The sequence below is a fragment of the Anopheles merus genome, chromosome 3L, assembly GCF_017562075.2.
Source record: "Anopheles merus strain MAF chromosome 3L, AmerM5.1, whole genome shotgun sequence".
Taxonomy (NCBI): Eukaryota; Metazoa; Arthropoda; class Insecta; order Diptera; family Culicidae; genus Anopheles; species Anopheles merus.
In genome coordinates this window covers 12,631,682-12,652,966 of record NC_054085.1, presented here as the reverse complement: position 1 = coordinate 12,652,966, position 21,285 = coordinate 12,631,682, and positions in this window count along the sequence as shown.

Here is a 21,285-nt window from a genome sequence, read left to right as displayed (position 1 = left end):
TCTGAGCTCAATTCTACGTAAGAGCGTACAGTGTTAAGGATCTATTTGTCGTACTAGCTGCTAAACTCTCTTTCTAAGAACAACTAGAGTACATTGTGAAGTAGATACAGTGTTCTGCTTAGACTGCTAGGGAACATGACCGCTGTGGTCCTATGTGTGGGCATCAAGACGCTGTACTGCTCGCTAATCAGTATACTAGTGCTGGTACTCATCTATTCAGACTTTTATGCAGCTTGAGCTTATCCAACGGAATTGTCAGGTGGTTAACACCTACTGGGTGTTACGGAAGGTTCTGCTTGGACTGTTTCACCTTTTTGAATTAATTCAGCATGCCAGGCGGGTTTTCTTCAGAGTTTCTTAACGTACCTGTAACCTGTATGTGCCTACTAACGACACTTCCACCTCGACCATTTAATGACTCTTCCACTGAGTTGCGGAGCTCTGTTAACTCTCGTGCCGTTTGCTAAAAACTGTTGGAAGCCTGTCTGTTAAACATTGGGGAGTGTAATGTTCGTTATGAATACTGTAATCGTTAGCAGTCTCTTGATAAATTAAGGCAATTTGCCTTAACTTCTTACGTAACATTAATAAAAGCACTTCAACTGCTTATTACAGCTTCCCGCACCATTTCCAGCTGATTGTAACGTAAACGCGCGATAGTCTCGATATTACACGCTGCGTGTGATGCATTTCTGTTGTGATCCAACGTCAACGATTGTCGCATCCGCTTCGATCGTGATCATCGCACATGTACTTGCACGCTCGCGGGTGCGGGTGGAATGACAATCATCACAGAAAAGAAGAAACACAGCTACTTTCATTTAAAATCACCTGTAAGAGATACTTTTCCGTGCTGTCGCTCCGATTGCATTGTCTTGGCGAAGAAGACGAACCGAGAAAATTACAGCATCGTGTAAAGCTAACGGCTCTCGAGATCAATCGATCGAGGCACCAGCAACATCCAAAAGCACCCTCGAGGGGGGGGGCCTTGGTAAAGGTCTGCCATGACCTAACGGTTTCTTTTTGTGTTTTTTCTTTTCCACTGCTTCCTTGCCACGTGATGACGGGGGGGAGGCGGGTGTTTCACTTTCGTTCTGCCGTGGTACGCTCACGACGTTTCCACGTGTTTTTGTGCGCTGACGCTGACCATGAACCCTGTTGTATGGGAAGCGTTCTGCAGCTCCCTATCAAACCCCCCCCCCCCCTACTTCCTCCTATAAACGAGTAGAATAGAGTATCTCAGGGAAACGGGCCCGGGAATGCACGAACCCAACGAACACATTCCCTTTCGGTTTCGATTCTTGGCGGGGAGAGATTGGACTTCACTTTCCGTGATGCGGCCCAACAGACGTCCAGCTCGAAGCAACTGTATCTACGATCGGCTAGGTTTGGAAGTGGTTGGACTGGTTTGACCGGGCAGCCGCCAAGAGCTGCAGGCAATCAAATCAGACACCTTGGGCACCTTGGACGCCGGTACCGTTAGAAGCTGGACCGTAGAGGGGGTGTCGTTTTTGGGGTGATCGTGAGTTTGAACTTTCGGATAATGACTGACTTGAAGGGATGCACAACAGGAAGGTTGACGAAGGGCACGCTCTCTTTCTCTCTCTCTCTCTCACTCTTTGCTTGCTGTCCAAACCTTGAAGTGAGTGAAGTGAAACCGCCGTTGGTTTGTTGGTTTGGCCTTCGGAATAGTTTACAATTTTAATCGAAATCTCATCTGAATACGGTGGAGGTCATTACCTGGGTCGCTGTTAAGATATGGTCGATTAGGGAAGAAGCCACCAATAATCATAGAAGAAGTTTAAGTTGCCGTTAATCTCGGCTCGTTATTAATTTTGCCTTAATTTGACATCAAACGCTTATCGTTTTCCGTATTTTTTTGTCATTATTTAAATACAGTTTTGAGCTGTCAGGTGTTTTCCGAGACTTTTTGTTTCAGTTTCCAAGTCGTATGCAGCAAGTAATCAAACTCATTAATTTTAAAAAAAAAGTAATTTATACCCCGGCACGATTTGGTACATTACGATTCGATCGATTCGATCAAGGCAGATGAATCCGCCAGAGTCGTGAGCGTTACCCGATGCGCCTACCCCTCGCTATTTCAACTCTAGCACAAGTTCCTGCATCCTGCAACCGAGCGAAGTTCATTATCGTTGGCAAGAGAGGGTTCGCTGCATGCGGTGATTTACGCCGAATGGCAGAGCTGTTGATGCACCTTAGCGCTGCCGTTGAAGGCAACTGCACCGGCAAGTTGGAATAACTTTGGGGAAAAGGGCATCCGATCTGGTAATAATTGTGTGGCGCTGGCAGGTTGACATAAGGCTGTGGTGTATTGGTGTGTGTAAATTATGTTACTGCCACTCGATGTCGATTGATTTCTTTCAAGGGCGTAGCGTAGCGTCATCGACAGCTCGACTCATTAAGCTGATTGAAGACGGTAAGGGTGCCTGTTGGACAATGAAATTGAGTGATTATTGGAGAGAGGATTTAAGGGAGGAATGGATTTGCCTTTTTGGAATCTTATTGCAAAATATCTTATTACTGGTAATCTTGCCATAGTAGCATTGAAGAGTATCTGTTGGAGTTGGTCTTTAGTAACTTGAAGGGGAGACAAAGGGGCTCATATCTTCTTCTACATTTTCTACATTTCTACAATATTTTAGAGTTAATGTTCATAATTTCTTGGATAATTATTCAATTAAGTTCAGGATTTATCTAAAACTACCAACATGAGGCATCGGAGTCGTCGATCTTCAAGCATAAGCAAGAAGCAAGACAATTTCGTATATACCGTATACAATGTATCGTTCTGATTCATGTTACGGACTACTTCCAAATTCTCGAAATTCTTACGGTTTTAATTGTTTATTTAGCATATCCAGGTTATGCTCAAACCGCATATAAACTTCACATAATAAAGACGATAGATCGTAATCAATTTTAATAATATTTAATGTGAATACATAAGCTTGAACATATCCGGAGTCGGAATCAAACTAACGGTTTAGTGATATTTTTGAGTAATACACTTGAAACTTTTTATATATTTCTTAAATTTAAATTTAAAAGCTTAGTTATAGCGGAATATGTAAAGGTTTGACTTATTTCATTGACATTTTTACATCCGGCAATATTTAATGCTTGTCGGTATTGGCTAAACCTAAACCAAAATGGCTTTATGACTAGACGTTCAACAAGTACCAATTGTATGTCCTTTATCTCCTCTATATCAGGCATTGAATAATAGCATTCTGATTGACCTCAGGCCTTTCACATGCTCTTCTGTTGGCTAACCTTAATCAACTTAGAATCTCATCTGCTCTTATCGAATGGTTACAGTCTTACCTTTCAAACCATATGTGTGTCCAGAAAAATGCTCTGTAGTAACCTTTTCTTGTGCTCGTAGTACATTGATACACAATTATCTGGCTATGGGTACGCAGATAGATGGTGTTAACGTAATGCTTGTCTTTGGGGTACTGCTCGACGACAGACTAACCTTTTCTGTACATATTGATAACGTCATTGGCAGATCCAGCCAAATTCTCGGCCTCATAATTCGCTCAACAGATGACTTCAATGATCCTCGCTCATTCAAAACTCTGTATGTGGTTCTAGTTCGACCTCTATCAGAATATGCCAGCAAAATATGGAATTCTACTAGTATTAGAGGCATTAATCGGCTTGAAGGAGTACAGCAACTCTTCACTAGAGTCACCTATTCGGCACATAATGCCATTTTCTTCTTTGCCCTCATATGCAGTCTGTTGTCAACTTTTGGGAATTGACTCTTAAGAAAAGAGAAGGCATATTGCTCACTCTTACTTCACTGCTGGTTTGATCCTTAGTACTATCGATGTACCTGACATTCTCTCTACCATTAATTTCAACGTTCCTTCCGGATGCCTCCGTCTTCGTCGTCCTCTATCAGCCATCAGCATTCATGGAAGCTTGTACTGTCATAATGATCTCTTGCTAAACTGCCACAGACAGTTTAATACTTTCGTTACCACTTCCTATGTAGTGCATTTTTTGTTAGGAATTACTATTCACTATTACTTGTAATATTTGTTAAACTTTCATGGCGTTCAATCAATCAATAAAATAAATGAATAAATAAATAAAATATTCTAATCTAAAAACCCTTCAGTGTCCGTAATTTGAATCAATACGGAAACTGCAAAGAGGTAGAAACATAACTTCGATATTAATTATATATGTGTAGCAATTGTAAAATAATATTTAATTATCGTGTTGTTAGAGCAATTAGGAAAAAATAGAACAGCTCAAAAATTGGGAAAACTGCCTCTCGTATCCAGGATTTTTGTCTAATATTCTTACTAATATACTAATAAAATCATCAAACATTTGTTGAAATATAGCAAAAAGTGTCACTCCTAATGCTGCAGCTTATAGGAAAAAAAATCTATCCATAATGCAATGTAACACCCAGAATCGACGCATTATGCAAATTTGTGTAATTGCATTTATACCGACAATAACAAATTTTGATAAGCAACCGTTTACCATTTGCCCAAGCCCCCCTTCTGGTGCTCAGTTTTATTACACATTTTGCTACTGTCAGCTTGAATTGTGCTTGTTAACATTATTCCATTCCTTGGTAAGGAAAAGCTTCCCTTCTTCATTTGCTGACTAACGGTTGTTAAGCGGGTAGCTTGAGTTGATATGCCACCGCAGCCGTCGTCGTTTCGTTCACGGAATCGCCAACGGTGATGGTGGTGCCTACCGGTTGCCCGGTTTAGCAGCCGCCACAAAACCGAAAACCGGCGAACCCGCGCCCGCGAAATTATATCCATACCCACAAGGTCACACGAGGAATGCTGTCTCATCAAATGGGGGGTGAGGTTTGCAATAAGCGCAACCCCGAGCAATGCAATGCACAAAAACCCGCGTGTGTGTGTCAGCAAAACCCAGCCGTTATCAACACTGCACACACACACACACACACGATGGCGGCGCCAAAGTTGCTTCGCTTGCAATCCCAAGGGGCACCATAATTTGTGGACATTAGTTGCAAATAATAAATAAATATAATTCGGGCCACACGGGCTTAGCGGTCCGACGAGGAAGTTGACGACGAGTTTTGGGCGCGATGGGCGAGTGTAGCGTTGCGCAAAATGCGCGCTTGTCAGCAACCCTTATCGAGCTATCATGGGGATGGCACACGAGCACACGAGCTGTGCCGAGTTCCGGTCAGTTTTCGCACAGTCTGCGTCGATGATAACAACGCCTCCCTTGAGCCGTCGTCACTCGGGAGGACGGTTGTCGCGGCCGGTCAGCATTCCCGATGGCGATTCGTTTAAAGCTGCTACCGCTGCTGAGTCACATGCATGTCCACGCTGCTGCGAAGGGGGGCTGATCGCGAGGTATCGTGACAGCTGGATCGAGGAACGATACAACGGAGCTAATTACAACGTGTGTGTGTTTTTTTGTGGTGTTAGTAAGTGCTTTTTTCATTAGAACAATGTGCAATTTTCCCACTCTACTTGGTGATGTTGCTGGGGAGATTGGAATGCTAGCACGATCTACGGCAGCTTTCAGTTCATTATGCAATGTGATGGGTCATGGTAGAGGTTTACAAAAGATTAATTACTACTTTTTTACCATCAAACAATCATTCAGTCAAGGATTATATTCATAATGGATAAATTTGTGTCGAAGTGTCTATTAATCAAAGGAATTTGAAAATAAACTAGTTACTGTTAGTAAAAATGCTGCCAATTATCGTTTCTGATGTCTTCCTTGATCGTAATGATAATAATTACCCTAGTATCCTAATCTTCAACCATTTTGCAAACCTAAACGTAGGTTCTTAGGTCTGGATGAAGACCTTCTTCTTCTTCTTCTTTGGCTCAACAACCGATGACGGTCAAGGCCTGCCAACCCACATGTGGGGTTGGCTTTCAGTGACTTATTGATTTCCCCCCATAGCAGGATAGTCAGTCCTACGTATGGCGGCACGGTCTATTCGGGGCTTGAACCCATGACGGGCATGTTGTTAAGTCGTACGAGTTGACGACTGTACCATGAGACCAGCCATGTCGAATTTTGGGTCCTACAATGAATGTGGAGTGTGTAAATGCCATTTTAAATGTTAAAATTGTTGGTTTGTAATTGTAAATAGATTGAATAGTAGATTTAATAAAGAAACTAGTTCAATAAAACTACGATATAATCTTAAAACGTGTGAAACTCTCATGGAGTTGTAAAAGGAAAAAATGGGAATATTGTATGGTCCTTCGAACCGGATTTTTCGAGCATTGTGGCTCTATCTTGGACCGTTCTCGTGATTTTGATTTTTTTTATTTGATTCAAAATGACGTACTTAAAGGAGCATAGTTTTAATAAAATACACTTTGTTTTAAATACAGTGAAATTCGTATTACGAGAAACCTCGATAAGGTAGAATATGAACGAGACCTCACATGTGTTGGGGTGATCAAGATCAAGAAAGAATTGAAATATCCACTTAACTGGTAATCTTTACGACTGCCATTAAAAGGTAAATAATCAAGTTATATTCGTCGTCACACCGGTTCCTAGTGTTGGACAAGGTTATGATCCAGACAAAGCCCTCTCAGGGGTATCCGCTGATAATACGGTTCTAGAGATTGGAATATTTTGCTGTAACTGGTAAATATAAATAGTTACTAAGTTGTACATATCCATCTTATTAAAAAAAAAAAAACATAAAAATCTGAGTAAATAAGTTGCCCTAATCGTGCTATTCAAGTAGTAACACTTTATTTTGACAAGCAGTTATTTTTAACAGCTAGATTCTCTAGCTAGTATCTAGAAGTTAGATGCTGGTTTCTTTTTTTACTAGTATTTCACTCTCACAATCAATTATTTACATCTAGTTACTGTTAGTAAGTATTATTGCTAGTTATTGCCAATGGGTTTTTTTACCTATTTACTAGATCGATTATCAGTAACAGGTAACAGTTTTAATGTAACTGTATCTAGCTACTCATAATAAAGCAACAAGCAACCCTTCGTTACTTTTTATTCTTTAATATATTTTCTTTAAATTTCTATCTATAACTGGTACGCCTAAAAATATGTTACTGAGAAGGCCTCTTTCAATTGACGAAAGGTGTGCATTGTTATAGAAGTATAGAAAGAATAAAATAAAGAAAAAAAAAGAAGTATGAAAAGAATAGACCAAAGAAGAAGAAGAGGTAGAAAAAGATGAAGAAAAAGAAGAAAACAAACAAGAAGAAGGAGAAGAAGCTGAAGAAAAAGAAGAAAACAAACAAGAAGAAGGAGAAGATAACTAAGAAAACAAACACGAAGAAGAACAAGAAGAAAAAGAAGAAGATGCAAAAGAAGAAGAAATGATGAGAAGGAAAAAAAGAAGGAAAGGATGAAAAGAAAAAAGAATAAGAAATAGAAGTAGAAGCATCTTCTGATCCTCAAAATTATTGACCAACACTCAGGGAAGTACTTGGTTTGTTGAAAACTTCATATCTTTAGAAATCTTTAGCCTCCAATATTGCTCGGCGGATTACTATAATAATTATTAGATTATTCAAAGCTTAATGAAGAAGGACACATAATATGAAGCAATAAACATGATTGTGCACTGAATTGCTCAGATAATGGGATGGCTTAATGTTCTGATTGGTGTTTAGCTTCAATAAAATTCAGATCATGCATTGCTTGATTCTCTTGGTAGTTTATCTTGCTTCACTACGAGCTGGAGGCAATAGCAGCGTAAGAAATGACAAACTGCTCCTAACGATTCTAGCGATCGAAATGGATGCCACCAACCTGAATCTGAAGGTACAATGTACAGACCCATTTGCAGCATGAAATTAACGACTAATCAGATTGCATACCAACCCGGCACTTAACGCGTTGTATCATATTCCTCCTCTTCCTCCTCCACCACTAATCCCGCTGGCCCTAATTCCCCATCTATCTCGGGTGCATCTATCGCTGATGATACATTTCCCGTTCGGGTGGTGGTGGAGCTCAAAGCTACTAGCAGCATAGGAAGCATAGCAAATGAAACAGCAACGAACAACGAATGGTGGAGGCAAAAAAAGATAGAAAGAAAAGAAAACTGCCGTGACCGCATGCAATGCATCACAGTTTTCATGATCACCATGATCGAGTTGTTTTCGCTTTCCGCCACAATCACACACACACACATGTACCATGGCACGCAACATCATCCAACATCGGTCCAAGCGGTCGGAGCAAAAGTTTCGTAATTTGTGGCCCCCGGGCCGGAAGGCAACTTGCAAGAGGGAGAGAGAGAGAGAGAGAGAGAGAGAAGCAGACCCATTACATATGTTCGAGCTGACCGTATGTAACTCTACCCCTCCTGCGCACGGCGATGTGATCACTTTCCGAAACGAAAGTGGGTCCACGGAGGAAGGCCACAAACCGCTCGGAAAAAGCCTCTGCGCCGCCTCAACGTATTGTATAATCATAACTTATGCCAATAGAGTGGGATGGTGGAGGGAGGAGCGAGAGGGGGAGTAGGGGTCTTGCGGGGAGGTGCACTTACCCGCACCGGGTTGTTGTTAAAAAAGCAGCATTGGAGGACCGGAAACCCCTTTCTTGGGTCACATCACTTTCCATCATTGAGGTGAATTGTTTGGCTGGTTGATAGAGAGATGGAGAGAGAGAGAGAGAGAGAGAGAGAGAGAGAGAGAGAGAAGAATAAAAAGGAGAAAAAAGGAAAAAAGCAAAAATAGATTTTAAATTATTTAAATAATTACACACAATTTCAAAGGCTCAATATGAGCTTTAAGCTTCCAACAGAATCATTTATACCGCAAAAAAAAACAAAGCAATAAATGCTCAAAGTTTTACATGCACTCTCTCTCTCTACTCTCCATTGCCGATTGTACGTAATCAATCATTGTGCCACTTTATGCGTGTGTAATAATTTTATTCGCCATCTGCTGAGCGGCGCGCAGATACACTTTCCAACCATCCGTAGGCCGGCCGTAAGCGACGAACCTCATGTTCCGTGCCGTCCGAGCCAACTCGCGCACTCCCAGAGCACGGAATGAAGTGCACCCTCCCTCGGTACTTCCCTTTTGCTCATTTGAATTGCGACCAGAATTGGCCATTTATGGTTGGCATGAACAGACGAAAAAAAAGAAGAAGAAATAAGAAAGCATCGGAAGATGCACCACATGCAGAGGGAAGGTAAAGAGACAGAGAGAGAGAGATAAATAATAGGAGAAGAAAGTATAGGCAAGCGAGGAAACGCGTCTTCTACCCTCACACTGGCCTCACTATTTCTATGCTGGATTATGCTGGCATAAATTGTGGAGGAATGAAGCAGCAGCAGCGAAGACGCGGTGCAGCCTGGCGTGGAGTGCATGCTGGAGAGCTTTTACGGCAATTACATCTCTTTTCTACCCCCTTTTTACCCCATTGCCGCGCAAAGCGCTATTCGCGAATCGAAATCGAAAGGGAACGGGCCACTCTTGGGCGCTACAACACTCGATCGTTGTGGAGCTGTGTGTGTGTGGGGGGAAACCTTTTTGCTTCCTGCTTCGCCTTACTTGGCACAACGGTTCCTTGGCGTGTACTAAGATAAACACAACCGGAACGCGCACAGCAACAGCAAGACGGCTTACGAGCAACCACTGCGGCCCGCGGTTCCGACCCGGGAGCCCTTCAAATTCGATACACATTTCCGTGTAACTGTGCACAGTGCAGGGCAGGCAAAAACGAAAGTGAATCACCCACCAACCGAGCGGGCGCATGGCGCAATGTGTCGCCGCGCGTTTTACTCTCAATTTCCTTTGGCGCAGTGGTGGCTTGCTTTCTTCGGTTTGCTATCCGAGCGGGTTCCGTCGTGTGCAATGGGAGCGGGGGTTTTTGTTACTCCTGAAGGTGGAATGTTTGAAGATCGTCTCTGTTGCGCTGAAAGAAAGAAGATCGAGGGAAGCACTTTGGGGGGGAGCGAAACACAAAATTTAGGGTGCGATATTGCCCGAGGAAATGGGTTGGAATTTTACGATCGAGCTTTTGATAGCTTTTTCTTCCCCCCGCCTCATCTTCATCGATGAGGTAAGAGTTGACATTTAGCGATGTGACATTAAAAGTTGAAGCTAATAGAGTTGAGCCCCGAGAGCTGCCGTAAAGTTCCGAAATCTTCTTTCGGGTGCAGCCCGTGGCGAGGAGGGAGTGCACGGTACCACAGTCCGTTGAAAAGGGCTTGCCTTTTTGGTTTAACAGCTTCAGCGTGAAGCTGGCAAGCATGGGGCCCGGTTTTATGTTTAATCGATTTATGAGCGTTTTTGCAGCATCGGCTTAACTTGTTGCTTTAACGAGCGTAGAGTTTGGAGTGATTTACTTGATTGGAGGGTTTGATATTTTGGACCATTTTTTACTTACTTTTTGCAGAAATAATGTGACATTAAGGGGCATGATAATGTCGCTCGTTTGAGGAATTGTCTGTTTGATTTTGACACGTACAGTAGAACGTCGATTATCCATGGACGGATTAACCGGCGGGCGGCTTAACCGTGTGCATGAATTTGACAGTTGGCCAATCGTGGCGAACATTTTCTGCGATGGTCAGCTTCGCAAAAACATTTGTTTTGCAGCTATCTATAGTCTAGTGATATTTTTTAACTTCATTTTTGATGAAGAGCAATTGTTTAATGTATTGTTTTTGATTTAAAAAATATTTTATCAGTGATTAATCGATTAGTTTAAGGATAATCGACGTTCTACTATGTTGCAATGGGATTGACATTGTAGATAAATAAAAACTTATATTCATTAACTTACTCTGAATATTTCACCGAGCAAAGGTTATTAGTTTTATTAAAATACTGGTTGTGTTAACTCGTTCGTTTCAATATTCCATTGTACGATCTTTTCGATATTGTTTAAAACCTTTAAAAACTAAAGTCTAACTAATAACACATAATTTTTTTTAATGGTTGTTGTTCATATTTAATTTTTTATGTTTTTGTTGCACGTATGTTTTTTCACACTGGTCATTTAATAGAAAAATCATGTTTGATGTAAACTGTTCAGATAATTATTCGATTTTCTCCATATTTTTTTATTTTTTTATTCATTTGGTCATATTTGTTTTTTTGAATGTTCGCATTTATATTTTCTTCTTAAACAAACTAATCATCATTCATGTATTTTGATTGCCTCGTTTACAGCTTATGAGGAGTCTCTTATTACTTTTATTTCTTTCTGCTAAAACAGAAGTTTTCTTTCATTCTGTTCAATACTTCATCATCCTTTAAGATTTTTAAGCACTCGAATATCCGCGTAAGTCGAATTTCATGTATTTCAGCTAAAATATATTTGATTGCTGGTTGTATTTGATAAAATTTGGTACTTTTAAACACTTTATCATTTTTCTGATACGATTTGTACCGAGCATCCTGATATATCTGGTTTTAAAGTGGATTAAATTTTTCTTTAGCAAAAATGCAATTTTTACTGCATTGGATTTCTTGAAGCAAATTGTACTGATTTGATAGCTTGATATGTAAAATTTAAAAAAAACGCGAATCTTCGAATCTGCGTAAGTTGAGAATCGGCTAACTAGGGAACAGACTGTATATTGCTATATTGCATTTTAGCGTTAAAAAAAATCCGGTTTGAAACTTTAATTATCTTTCCTATAAAAATATTGTACGGGAAAGAGTGCTTGTAAAACATTGAGCAATTATTTCTTTGTTTTTTTCGGTATCAATCATTCTGTTGGAAGCTTAAAGCCCATGAAGCTGCATGTTGCGAGCTAGAAACTGTTTGTAATTGTTTTAAATAAATTGTCATAATTTTAGAATATTGTTTTTATTTTACTTCGCTCATTTACATTCAAAAAATATTAAAAAAAAGCTCCTTGTAACAGCTTCTTTTAACTTACTATTAACTTATACTATACAATATATTCAGTTTAAATCATTTCAAGATTGAAAATCCCACACTACGTAATGTGCATGTCATTTTAAGTCCCGTTACCGATAGGTGGCCCTTATAAAACAATTAACTTTATACAATACATCGCCCTATTGCTCCATCATTAGCTGCTGCTACTGTCGTAAAATACCGCCGCTGCAGCAGTTTTACATTTTGTCACAAAATGATTTGTGGGCCTCCCACGAGCAAACACCCGCACATTATACCACCTCCTCTCTCCCGAACTCTCCACATCACCCTCCCGATCACGCTATGTTTTTGTTTTGTGCCTCATTTTTATGGCTCCAATAACCGTTAGCTTCGGAAGCAAATTCGCTTGCCTTCTCTCCCACCCGGGTGGAATGTGGCCACCCAAATGTCCGATTATTATGCTCGTATAGAGAGCGCACCGCGCACAACCGCACCACAGCATCCACGGGCACAGCTTGATTACATCCGTTCGGGGGTTTGCCTTCCACATAAGCATAAGCACGGTCCGACAATGACGCGTCCACAGGTTGTCACATTCCACAACTGTCCCTCGCACAACTCAGCCGTGTCTCATACAACTGTCAACGGTTGTGGCTGGTCAACAGAAAACACAGCTCGAAATATGACACTCGGAAGCCGCATAAATTTTGCAATCTTGCACACACACACACACAAAGAGGACGAAATTCCAACAGTGAATTCCAATTCCAGTCGTCTTGCAGCTCTGGGAGTCGTGTGAGTGCACATTTCGGAAGTCAAGTGCAGCCACGGAGGTCTGTCTATTGTGTCATCTCGGCGTTGGAATGGACTTGGAAAGGAGCCGGTGAGCTGTTGCACAAACGGAGATTTACGATTCCATGCAACAGTTGCTGGAATATGTTGTCGATCGAATGAAGTTAAAGCTTTGTTAAAGGGGGGATCAATTTGGAAGTCAATGTGTGATGGTGATGGTGTCATACTATCGTAGCGATTGTATCTCTGTGACGTTTACAAGACGTTTACATCGAAGGAGGTTTATTTATTAGTCTTATTTAATTGGTGCAGCCTTTGGGTAAGCCTTTGGCGATCATTCAACCGAATCTGGCCATGGACTGGAAAGGGTTTCTGTAGTATGATATTAGTCAGTGCTATTGCAGTGCATATATTGTAGGGGTTTCCCGCTTAACCACTTTCAAATCTTTCTCAAAAGTTTTTGGTATAAGACCACTTTTTCATGTCTGCTTTTCATAGGGTATATGCCTACTTCATGTTATAGTTTTTATTGATATTTAGGAAGTTATTGCAGGGTTTTTTCCTTAGGAATTCCCAACTCTTTTTCACCGATATTCATCCTTATTAAAATGACACTTTTTTCTTATCTTCTACTCGAAAGAAAGCTTGTATAAAGCTCTTGAATTTATGTTAAATGCCTTAAATCTTCACTTGAACCCCTCCTGCAACTCCTATTCAGCTCACCATAAATGTCACACTGGTCCATTGATATCGCTCTCACACTGCGAAGCCTTCCGACTTAAGCTTCCATGGCATGCAACACCGAAAAGCAACGACCCAATAAACAATAGTAGTAACAAACCTTTCCATCGTGACAAGCACACACTTTCTGGCCAGGTTGCCGAAGCCGCAGGTCCTCCCTCCCATTTCATCTCCGTTCCGTGCTGATTCAATGCAGATGATGATGATGATGATGTGTACGGGGCTGCAGTAAAATATGACACTGACAAGAGCGGCATGCACCAAACCGAAACTGGATGCAAATGCATCGGAAATAGGGGTGAGGCAAGGGTGGAAAATGGCCACGTAACAAAAGACGGTGTACAACGGTACAGTACAATGACTGCCAGGCCCTCCCCGCTGGATCAGAGTTGGAGCACCACGCAAAAAAAAAAAACGAACCCGTCAAGATGAACGATGTGAATAAACTGCACCGTTTGTGTGGCCTTAGCTTTTGTGCTAGACGCGGGGGGGACTGACGGACACACCAAAGCTGACATACATGGGACAGAAGAGTAGGTGAGGGGGTGTAGGTGGGTATGGTAATTTGCATCAAGCGTCGGTTTTTTAGTTTGTTGTTGCCGTCGTGCCGGTAGTCGTTTGTTTCACTTTCCATTGAGTCAGCTGCTGCTGCTGCCTTTGAGGCAGTACACAGAGGGGTGGATGGGTGGTGGGATTTGGTTATGAAAAGGGCACAAATGCAGCAAAAAAGCACAGCTATTTGGAGCTTTTTTTTGCTTTGTTCACTGTCGGTATGACATGACTGCTCAGCAAGAATCAATTAATTGCTTGCTCTATTTCCAAAGTGCTTAGGGTTTTTTTGCAAAGGTATAAAGGGTTGAGGAAAGTTAAAGGGATGTTGATTTAAATACTGAATGTGTTTCGCTATTATTGGTTAGCACTTAGGTGTTTATTCAGACCTAATTTTTAATAATCTAAATAGGCATACGGCGATTGAAACTCTTAAGCATGAAATATTGATCTATTTTTGCAAATGATTAAATTTACAATTTTTCTATTTATTTTTGATTTTTGACAAAAAATTAAAATAAATTAGACAAAACCACATTAAATTGGCTCTTGTATTATGATTAAAATGGGTAATGCAATCAATATGTTTGGAGTAGTTGAATAAATTTCAAAGATAAACTCTATTTAAGGTTCCTCGCCTAATTTGAAGGTGTTAACAAAGTCTTTCGATTCAGTTTGATCGTATTTATTTTTGTTTCTAATTTTACTCCTTTTTACTTCTTTTTAATGTGAAACGGTGAGTAAAAGTTCTCAGAAAATGTGAAAATTGCTGAATGAAATGATTATGAATATTTGATTTAATTGCATTTAAGGAATTATTATTATCAAAACGTAAAAATTCAAATGATCAGTTAAAAAGCAAACAATAAAATAGGAGTGTAAATATCATGTTTTTTTTTCAATTCATTCTTAACGCCTTTACAATCAAATTTAAACGTATCTAGATTTCTGTAATCTGTGAAAAATGTTAAACAAGAAAAACAAAGAGGCGCTATTTTGGTACAGCTAAAGTAAAAAGCCAAATCAAAAACATTTATGCAGCAGGAAGTGACATTTGGTGTAATTTTTAGCATTGATTTTGACCTGCAATTTTTATGTGCGACAGTAAGAAACGCCACTGCTATTAAACAGTAGTTTTTCTCCATTTTCCCACCGCATTGTTTCGATCGTTTCATGCTCCTCGGACGAGCACGACATTGAGGCTCATCCACCGCTTCTTCCTCCACATCCCCGCGTACACGATGGATTAAAAAATCAGCAAACAGTGAGCGAAACACTAGGAAATTTCATCTATTCCGCTGTGATATCTCTCACACCGGCAACCGCCATCCGGTCATTCGGCTGAGGCTGGTTGTCATTGAGCTCGTGGGTGCTCTGCACGGTACGAAACCACTATTACGTTGATTATGCTAAAAGATGTTACGTCTCGGCCAGCCGGGGCCGGACCCCGGGCCGTCTCGCTTTCCCGCTCTCAGGCCACGAAATACGAAACCTACCACGGCGCACGATGGAAGATGGATGAACACGAGGTTCCGAGGCAGACTGCTACGCGGTTGTGCGAATGCAACACGGGGGAGGAGAAGGAGGAGAGTAGTGGCAGAGCGTGAGCGATTCCGGTGCTCACGATCGAACACATTTGGGGACAATAAACCGTTTGCCTTGGCCTCCGCCAGCCAAGTGACAAGCGGCCGCGTAGGTAATGCCCTTTAGGCAACCGTTAGCGTAACTGCTGCCTGCTGCCTGCTGCTGCTGCTGCTGCTGCAGTACTGCCAGGTTGATTGCTTTTCACTGACTTGTAAATGGGCAGAGAAGGTAGGGGAGAGAGTGTAGGAGAGCGGTGAAGCCCTAGGCAGGCAGGGTGACTTATGAAGATGGCCTAATGTTTGCACGGTGATGGATCAACCGAGCTGAATGGTCATGCTGGTTGGCGAATGAGGTCCAACTGGCCTAATGCACGTAGACGTGTGTGTGTGTGTGTGTGTGTGTGTGTGTGTGTGTGTGTGTGTTCGTGTGTGCTTGCTGCACTTGGGCGCTTGTGTGTGGCTTTTGGGTCGATTGCCTAAAGCCTGCGCAAAGCAAGATGTTTAGAAGGCGTTCAAACGATTGCTTGCATTAGCCGGCTCCTAATTGCGGCCCCACAGGTGTGGTAAGTGTGTTTTGATGTTTGCGCTTGCCGATCAGCGATTGCCGATGCTTTTCTTCGGGTGCTTTGTAATCTAGCGAGCGTTTTGGCTTTGTTTCTACATCTTGGTTTGACTTTTGTATTGTTTTGGGTGTTGTTTTATTATTATTGTATTTTTATATTCAAGTTCAAAGTTCTTATACGTTTCGGCACATTATTTATTTGCTGTTCGTGTAATGTTTGTCTCTTGCACCCTTCTCTTATTTAAACACTCTTTGATCTATATTTTTGATAATTCTCTCTTCTTGTTTGCTATATTTTTGCATGCTTCGTGTTATTGTTTCTTATTGTAAATTTTACCTTTTGTTTCATTATGATATCTTTTATTTATATTAGAGTAGCTAAACACAAAGGGTACAATTTATCTTGTTTTCGGTTTATTATGGTTAATATATTGTTACATATTCTGTACAATTTTGTTTTATTGCTCAATTGTTTTGATTGATCTTTTTACTAGTTTATTAGTAGTATTAGTTCTTGATGTTTTTAAGATAATATGTATGTAAATCATAAAGTTTTTACTTCTTTCTTTATTCTTGAAATAATCATACTTTCATATAAACATAAAGAAATATATTTTTGTGAAAAAAGCAACGTTTGCTAAATATTATAATTATACAAATCAATTAATTTTTGATTTGATTTGTAAAAAGTATTGGTTACAATTATTTCTTAAAATACAAATCATCTGGTTATTTATATAGTCTTTTTATGATAAATCATTAATTTCAAACAATTTACGTATATTACAATCATTTCATTGACATAATTTAGGTACTAATAAAGCATTGTTTGTTATTGACTTTTTGGTATTGAAATAAATATTTGATCATGAATTGTTCACATCCTACATCATTAAAATATTATCTCAAAGAGCTTAGAGAGCTACATTGTAATTTGATTTTCATAATTTTTCAAGGAAAATGTCCTCGCGAATCGAGAAACTAGACCCCGGTGAAGGTCTACACTCACTCGACAGCTAATGCGTAATGGAGATTAAATTTCCATCCAACGTAGGCAACGATTGATTTGTACGGGAAACGGTCCATTTCTCAAGGAGAACATTATGCGGAGAGAGAGAGAAAAAGAGCTACTTGAGACACGCTGAAGAAGGGTATTTTCCAAATTCCATTAAAATCGTGCACTTCATTAGTAAAGGGCACTTAATTGAAAAAAGAGGATTTTCGATAAGAGTAGTGTGGCCCCCCTCATCGCTGTCGTCACCGTGCCACAAAGCTTTGTGCTTGGCCAACCACTTATGGGGCCACTAATTTTCTTCACCTTGCACCAGCTAGCAGCCATCGCCAGCCATCAAATTGAACCGAAACGGCGCGCGCGGTCATCGATTTCAAGACTGGTCAAAAGTCAAGAGCCCGAGCGCGGCGAAAGATCGCCGAATGGTGGGTTGTGAAAGTGAGAGTGTTTTGTGCCCTCGGCAACGTGCGGTGGCGGTGAATCTGCCGTTTTCTTCGTCATTGTGTGCGCCGGCTTGGTGTTAGAGGTGGAGGTCGTGTGAAGGTGGTGACAATGACTCACCAGCCTCACTGCTGTGAAGACTGTTTGGACTGCGAATTTGACTGATTTATCGAGGTCTTCCAGTGTTGTGGTGCTGTGGTGTCTGTCTAATGTCAAGCTCCACCTAGCGCCGGTACTGCTGACAGCCTAGCGCGTCGCGTCCGTCTAGGGGACGGGTGAAGCTTTTCGTTTTCTGCACGACTCCGCACATGGAGGGAAGGAGTTCATTATCTTTCGCACTGTTATTTATTTATTTTATGATACTTAACTTCCTAACCTCACCGAGATGGAGTTGTGGCTTAATGCATGCTGCTTTTGTGGCGGGAGGGGGCAAATGGTTGTGTGTCTCGTAAGGTTGAGGGGGTTGGGGCTGAGTGCATTGCGGTTGCGGTTGCAAAATGGCTCGCAATGATCCTTGGTTGGATGGGTGTTGCGGTTGGTAGGATGAGCTGAAGTATGGCTGTGTAGTGTGCAGTTGCATTCGTTAAATTAGTAGTTTAACAGTGCTGGGCACAACAGTAAGATCAGTTTGATAAAAGGGAAATTCACAATTACACAAATTAAACTATGTTTGCAATAGGTACGTACTATCGTAGGCGTGACGTACAGATAGGTAAACGCACTTTTGAAGTCGTCCCACAACTCACCTATCTCGGGTCAAAGGTCAGCAACGACAATATCATGGTAGCTGAGTTGCGCGCAAGGATGCTGACTGCCAACCGGTTATTGTGAAAAATCAGTTCACCTCAAAGAACCTATCGTGACAGACGAAGCATGGACTATATAGTACCGGTACTCACATACGCCTCTGCGACATGGACACTGTCCAAATCTGACAAAACCCTCTTAGCGGCGTTCTAGAGGAAGATGCTCAGAAGGATCATTGGCCCGTTATGTATGGAAGGACCTCCATGTCATGCAGTGTATCAAGCTCGCCAGGCTTTAGAGAGCTGACCATGTTGTACGTATGGCAACGGACGACCCAGACCGTAAAGTCCTTTTAGGCCATCCACAAGGACAGAGCGGGTGTGGTAGACCCAAATTCTGGAGATAAGATGGTGCGGAGGCGTCCGCCATTAAGCCCAGGATAACGGATTGGCAGACGAAGGCGCGTGACCGTGAGCGGTTTCGGACACTTATGATTGCAAAGAAGTTGTAGCGCCGGATAAGTAAGTAAGTAAGTAGACAACGGGCGGTCCCTTGGTACAGTCGTTAAGTCGAACGACTCAATATCATGCCCGTCATGAGTTCAATCCTACAATGGACCGTTCCCCCGCAGCAAGGTGTAACTATCAGGTTGCGTGGTCATGAATTGGCCGGCATTTTCGCGTAGGACGTTACGCCAAATAGAAGAAGAAGAACAAGAAGAAGAACAAGATCCTTAAACTGAATCTATTATTAAGTGAAGAAACAAATCATTTTTAAACTTTTTGATCTTGATCAGAGCAGGAAATGGAACTCCAGTCCTGGAACTGATGGTATGTACGGGTCCTAAAATCAATTATATGCTTATCCTAGAGCTGATGCTGAACCTAAGCCCAACCAAGAACTAATAATCAATCCATACCGGTCCTAGAACTAATGTTCAACCCGTGCCGAACCTGTTAATAATAGTGAATTCATAGAACTGATATTGATCATGAAAATGATACTGAACCTATACTTGTTCAGGAAATTGGTCCTGAATTCGTGCTGGTACCTATCGCGGGAACGAGTTTTATCATTGTCCTGGAACCGATACAGTTGTTGATTTCTTTGTTGTTCAAATCATTCCCAGAAGTAGTATATGTCGAGAATTAATTTGGAGCCTTTATTTTTCTGAAAACTTGCTCCGAAACTTTTGCCAAGCACTGTAACAAAAAAAAAAAACATAGCTTAAAATAATGTTTACGTTGCGATGTTAGTGCCATTACGACTGCACTAATCGGTTCACGATCAAGCTACTGTGTCGTAAATTAATCAAAATTGATCTTGCATTATGGTTTTAGACACTTCCCAGCCAGCGTTTACCTGCCCTTGAGCAGAGCTACCCACAGAGACAACGGGTAGATTTCACTCAAGGTATTATTAATTAATCACGTTCTTTTTTATAGGGCTAGCTACTACTACACATCTACCAGTAAATGGGCACGAAAAGATCATTAATATATTCCGAGATGCAAGAGGGTTATAATGTGCTGCTAGCGTGTCATTACACTGCATCTAATGATTTCATAGGAATGATTAATCAATGTAACCCATTAGCTACAAAAGCATGTGTCAATTTAGGTTAACTAGTTGGTCAAGCTGCTTCAAGTGTCACTGGTTGGTGTCATCCTTAAGAAACTGCTTGATCAACAACTGCAATGTCGTACCAAACTCCACCCCACATGCTCGTTACAACATGCATCATAAAACAATCAATGTTGTTTGTTTGTTTGTTTCTTCCTAACCTCGAAGCAGATTGGGTTATCAAAAGCTGAGCAAACTGGATGCCCGTCTAGATGCCAGCTAAACAAACACAACCCAAACTAGGCCATGTTGGATTTGTTGTTTTCCTCTCCATCCCTCTCTCTGTGTAGCAGATTCCTGTCGCATCACAAAACTCCAAGCAAGTTGTCCTCCCGTTGCAACATGAGCTAACACTTGCCCTTCAAACAGTGATAAAGCAAAAGGATTTAGCATAAGGCAGCTTAAAAAAACTGCTTACCACTACGCAGTTGAACCGTGGTGTGTTGACAGAGTGCTTTGTGAAAGCAGCTCACATAACGCACGGTCAGATTGATTCCAGACCGCAAGCGAAAGGAATGCGAAAGCGCAAGTTCCCAAGAAGCTCGGGTGCAATATCAGGATTCAAATTTTTGGTTTTTGTACCCCGTTTGCATTGCAGTGTGTGTCAGTTTTCCACCATTTATGCCCGGCGGTCCGTTTTGCTTATCGATGCAGTTGGGTTCGGCTTACCAGTACCTAACCAAGCCCAGGTTGCCGTTGTGTTTACTTAGGACACTGGCAAATGACACGGGTCGTATGGAGTTTCCAAGTGAAATGTATGCAATCAGCACATTGAGGCTTCAAGTTGATAAAAACGCAACAAATTATTGTTGATGATATAGGGCAGAAATGCAAGCAGCAAGCAGTACGTTACTGTTCTATTCCTTATTTTTACCTTAACCTGATACAGTAGAGGTCTGTCTTGCAGCAACAGTGTAATGCACTGATCACATATAAAATTCAGGAACTGATCTATTTAGCAACATATTTTTCTGGTGCTATTCTTTGTCTCAGTCTCAGCTACAGTGTTGACCGGATCTGGGAGCTGGAAATTTTACTCTCTTGGTACATTGAACTACCCAATCTTCCAGTCAATATATTACCTTATTCAGATTCTGAACTTTGGTACCTAGACCAAGTCTCTCTCTCTCTTTCTCTCTCTCTCTCTCTCTTGTTGGCCTGCTCACAAAAGAGCACGTCGATGTGACATGGCCCGGTCAACAATTATTCTCCAAGATGCTCGGTCCCTGGCTGCACCCTCCCATCCACGCAGACACCCGATCTCCGCCAGGTCTCGCTTCATCTGGTCCAGCCATCGAGTACGCTGTGCTCCCCTGCGCCTTATACCGAACTGGGGATCGCTGTCGAACATCTTCTTGGTGGGGCATGACTCCAGCATC